General features: G+C 46.0%; 1 non-coding gene across 1 annotated transcript; it reads right to left on the bottom strand.

The window, feature by feature from the left end:
- Positions 1-239: 239 nt before the first annotated feature.
- LOC120657909 lies at positions 240-348 on the bottom strand. Its single transcript, XR_005668439.1, has one exon. It is a non-coding gene; the product is annotated as a small nucleolar RNA R71 (small nucleolar RNA).
- Positions 349-5,290: the final 4,942 nt, after the last annotated feature.

Below are 5,290 nucleotides of genomic sequence, written 5' to 3'. Positions count from 1 at the left end.
GGCTAACCCATTCTGTGGCAAGCCGAACGAGGACGCAAATGCACATTTGCAGAATTTTCTGGTGCTCTGCGAAACCGTTGTTATATGGGGTGTCACTGCTGACATTGTCAAGCTTCGTCTGTTTCCCTTTTCCCTCCTAGGGAAGGCGAAACAGTGGTTTTATAAGAAAAAGGACATCGACACCTGGGCCAAATGCTCCAAGGCATTCCTCGCAAAATTCTTCCCGCTGGGCAAAACAAATGCCCTGCGGGGGGAAATATCAAGTTTCTAGAAGACGGCGATGGAATCCATCCTAGAAGCATGGGAGAGGCTACAGGAATACATCCTGGCCTGTCCTCATCATGGCATGGATTAGTGGCTCGTCTTGCAAAGCTTCTACAACGGGCTCACAATGACATCTCGAGCCAATATTGATGCCGCTGCTGGAGGAGCCTTTCTCGACCTGACCATAGCCAAAGCAAAAGAATTGGTCGAGAAGATGGTCTCCAATCAAGGGTGGAGCGATGAACGACTCCAGCCCCGCACGAAAGGCTTGCATACCGTCAAGGAGATGGATATGATTGCCGCAAAACTGGACCTCCTCATCAAGAAGATGGATGAAGGGAGCCAACGACAGATTCAGGCTCCCGTCTACGCCATGGGTTCGCACTTCGCGTGTGAAGTCTATGGCAATGATGGACACTCGGGGAACGACTGCCCCGAGACCCGTGAAGATTGTGCCTACCTCAACAACAACAACAACAGCAACAACAACAACAACAACAACAACAACAACAACAACGGGTATCGTCCACCACAAGGAGTCCAGGAGTGGAACCATCCACGTCCACCATTTCAGGGAGGTAATAATTATAACTCTTCTTTCAATTCGAATTTCAATTCGAACCAACCCCCCTTGAGAGAACTTGTGCTTGGCCAAGTTAAAATTAATGAAAATATAAATAAAAAGCTCTTGGCCAATGATAAAACCCTGGAAAATCTGAATGTCAAGCTTGAAACTTTGTCTTCAACGCTTAAAAACCAATCAAGTTTCAATAAAACGATAGAAACCCAACTTACACAAATTGCTGCTGCTTTACCTGTTACTGAGAACGGGAAGATCCCGGGGCAACCCGAGCCTCCCGTACAAAGTGTCAACATGGTGCTCTCTGGATGGGGCAACTCGTCCCGGATGCCACCACGAACTAACCATGCAGGTAGGTACAATTCCCCAAGGAACGACTCTTGGGATGGCCTTGTGGCGGCAGTGCAAAAGGATCCAGGGGTCCCCATGATCAGTTGCTCGATCTACGACAAATACTACGAGCACGCACTTTGCGATCTGGGGGCAAGCATGAACATAATGCCCAAGGTAATTTTCAAAGAACTTCAATACCCTGCTCTTTCCCTAACAACTATGCTCGTGCAGCTTGCAGACTCGTCAATTGGATATCCCGAAGGGATAGTCGAAAATATGCTGGTGCGAGTACGAGATTCCTTCATCCTTGCCAATTTTGTGGTAATGGATATAGAGGGTGACCTCGGAGTGGAGCTCATTCTTGGGCGACCATTCCTGAGGACCGCCAAAGCAAGGATCGATGTCGGGAGGGGAGAAATCCGATTTCGTGTCAGAAAGGAGGACATATTTTTCAAGTTCAAGCATAGGGATGAGCAGTGCTTCCTGATACACCAGGACAGCAAAGGGCAAGCACTCTGGGGTGCACCAGAACCCCAGCCAGAACCTCGACCCTCTGCACCTAAAAGAAAGAAGAAAACAAAGAAGGTGTGGCGGAAGGTCGAGAGTTCGGCTTCGTCCAATTCTCCAGGGCTGGCCGACCAATGGTAAGAACGTCGGAGAAAAGTCTTGCACGTCGGACTCTAAATGACGCGCCCTTACCAAAGCTAAATTGGTATTTATCTCATATTTTCTTTCATCTCTTTTTCAAAATTTTCCATTTACCTCATTTGTTTTTTTTCTCCACTGCATGTTCGAAATTTTCAAATTTGTTTCCTGCATGCTCGAATTTTTCTAGCAACTTTTTCCTTTTTACAAAAAAAATACCAAAAATATTTTCTGAGTTTTTAATCCTTTGGGAAAATAATTTGGACATCTTTTTGAGCAAACTTTTGGCCATGCACCATATTTTCAAAGAACTTAACCGTTGAGGAAGCACTAGGCCGAAGGGGGGCACCAGGGGGCCCACCCTAGGGCCGGCCGACCCCACAAGTCGGCCGACCCAGGGCCAACGGCTCCTGGGCCCCACCTTCTCCAATGGCTCTATAGCTGTTGTGGCTTGCCTCTCCTCTGGTGCACGCGCCATCTTCTCTTTAAATAGGGGCCGAGAAGGGTGTTGAGCTCTCTCATGCTCACACACTCACTAACACTCCCTCTCACACATTCTTGCTCGGGCTCCTATTGGATTTTGGCTCAAGTTTGGTTTCAAAAAATCTCTCTCTCTCTCTCATTTCTTTGCTGCAAGATCTTCTGCTCATTTGAAGGAACAACTCTCGGGTAAGAATTTCATTTTGATTTTGCTAACATAACCCGAACTGAGTTGTTCTCGTTCGTTCTTGTTCGCTCTTGTTGCAAGCATGAAGGGTGTAGGTCGGAAACTTTCCGGAGCTATCAAGAAGATGACAGGGTCAAGCTCATCTCGTTCACAGGGTGGGTCGAGCTCCCGTCATTCCCTCGAACCTACACCAACACCGACCACGATGGACTATGAGCAAGACGAACAAGAAGAACAGTTCGAGGAGCAAGCTGTAGAACCGCAAGCCGAGGACACGGAGATAGATGAAGATGATGCATTGTACCTCGACTTGCAAGATGACCGCGAGCGTCAAGCATACGCCATGATCAAGCATCGAAGCTTTGGTCACACCAAAGCCTTCGATCCGGACCTCCTCGAGAAAACAGGTATGGACGTTGACTTCACTCGTGTTTGGCATGCGGTTGGATGGGATTGTTTTGTGCCTGTTGAGGAGAATGGTTCTCATCTCCTCACCATCCAGTTTCTTTTCACTCTTCGGGAGGTGGACGACGGTGTTTCTTTCTGAATTTTTGGAGTTGAACGCTATTTTAATTGGAGAAATTTCAGTCACCTCCTTGGTTTCAGTGCCCGCTTGCCAATTTCCCTTGAAAAAGCTTGCCGCGGTTTTGATCGACATGAGTTTTGGGGTTTGATTTCGGGTCAAATTGTTCATGGCAAATTTGCACCTCGGTGCAATGATATTCAAAATCCAACTCTTCGTTTGATGCACAAGTAGGTGGCTATCACTCTCTTTCCAAGAGATGATCCACGACCAATGCGGAATGATAAGTTGATGATATTATACGCCATTGTCAACAAGATCCGAGTCTCCCCTGCGAAAGCAATGGTTAAGCAATGGCTTATAAATTTCAGGATGACGGGTCCTATTGAGTGCACTTCGTTGGTTACCCGCATCGCATCAAACATGGGAATCTTAGAAGGGAACCCCGTTCCCTTCATTGAGGATCCCTGTGCTTTGATCGATGAGACTTATTTGGTGCAAGGCCACACACTCAAGTAAGGCCCTAATGATTCCTTGGTTTTCTTCTCCCTTGGTTATGCAAATGAGATTCTGTTGCCAAACGCGGGGTATCATTTGTATAACTGCCATTCGCTAACCATGCCTCTTGTCCCACAAGAGGAAAGGCGCAGGCATAGTGCTTCTGTTTTACCTGGCAGGGTTACAAGAAGCAGGGCCAGAAGGGAGGAATTCATGCAGCAACAACCTCAGCCTCAACCACAGCTGTATGAGGTTGGAGGTTCGTCATGGCAGAGTGCCAGCTCCACCGAGTGGGCACGGCCGGCCTCAGGGCGCCGGTCCACTAGTTCCAGCTCCAGCGGACCTCCGATCACCGCCAGACGTTCAGCTTCGTCCAGAGGTTTCGCTACTCTGACTCAGTAGATGGGCGAACTAAACGTACATGCCTCCAACATCGAAGAATCGCTAGGCCAGCACATCCAGTCGACCCAAGGCTGGCAGCGATTCACCGGCGAGAGGATCCACACCATGGAGCAGCATCAGCAGCAGATGCAGGAGGAGCAGAGGGCATACTACCGTTGGGCTGGGTTCAACACCAACCAACAGCAGTGAGCCTAAAGCTAGCTTGGGGGAGGACCCCCACGAGAGGTATCTTGTATCAAACTTTATCCTTTACCACTTTCAAAACTATTGCATGAAACCAAACAAAAACTTGCAAAACTTACAAAAAACCCAAAAATATTTACATGCTTTCCAATATGTGTAGTAAGCATGTGTAGTTCTTTCTTGTTGAGATGATGAATAGTTGCTCTGTTAGTTCCTTTCTTATGCCTAGTTACAATCTTATGCTCTGCCTAAGTTTTGACTGTGGTGGCTAAATTGTTCAAACCTTAAGCTTGAAACTTGTGGGTAGCGAAAAGCAAAATTCGAATCTAGGTTGTTGTGGGTTATGATATGGCTGAAAAGAGTTGCTATGATCTTCTCCTACGTGATGCTTGATACCCGGAGTATTTATTTTCAAAAATACAAAAAATAAAATAAAGTTCCTCGGTGATATGCAATTCCCATCCAAAGCCATATGAGTTACAAGTTTGAAAAAATCTTTCCACATATGCAACTTGTCCTCTCATTGAGCTTTGTCAAATTGTTGTGACCCTTTGAGAGAATCACTTCATACGCCCATGATCAAGATCACGTACACGTTCACTCACATGCTATACTTCTACACCTGGAAGATAGCAAGTACATCCCCCATTCATCCACAAATAAAACTCCAAGTGCCATGTTTATCTCTCTCTAAAGTTATCATCATAATGTATGGGCTATACAAAAAGAAATAAAAGATGCATACCCAAAGAAGGTATGCCACATGCCCACAAAGCATGTCAAAAAAAAGAGAAAAGATGCATACCAAAAGAAGGTGTGCCACACACCCACAAGGTGTGTAAAAAAAAAGAGAGAGAAAAAGAAAATATAGCCCATACCAAAAACATTACAAGGGAGAGAGGATTCATATAAAGGAGTTCTCATCCATAATCCACCAAAAATATCCACACACTTGCACATCTTAATCAAGGCTTATGACTTGTTTCTCCTTTGGATCCGGTCTTTGACTTAGCAAAATATGAGAAGCAAGGTTGCCGTCATATCCTCCATACCTACAGATCCACCAAAAAGAAGCCATTAGAAGTAGGGTGGAAAAACAAAGGCGCATAAAAAAAAGGCCTTGGTGAGGAATGAATCACATTTGAGCGATCCGAGAGATCACCTGAGGAACTTACAAATTTCTTTTCAAAAACTT

Source organism: Panicum virgatum, chromosome 1N, assembly GCF_016808335.1.
Source record: "Panicum virgatum strain AP13 chromosome 1N, P.virgatum_v5, whole genome shotgun sequence".
NCBI lineage: Eukaryota > Viridiplantae > Streptophyta > Magnoliopsida > Poales > Poaceae > Panicum > Panicum virgatum.
The sequence above is the reverse complement of the archived record's forward strand: the minus strand, read 5'-3'. Positions and strand labels throughout refer to the sequence as shown.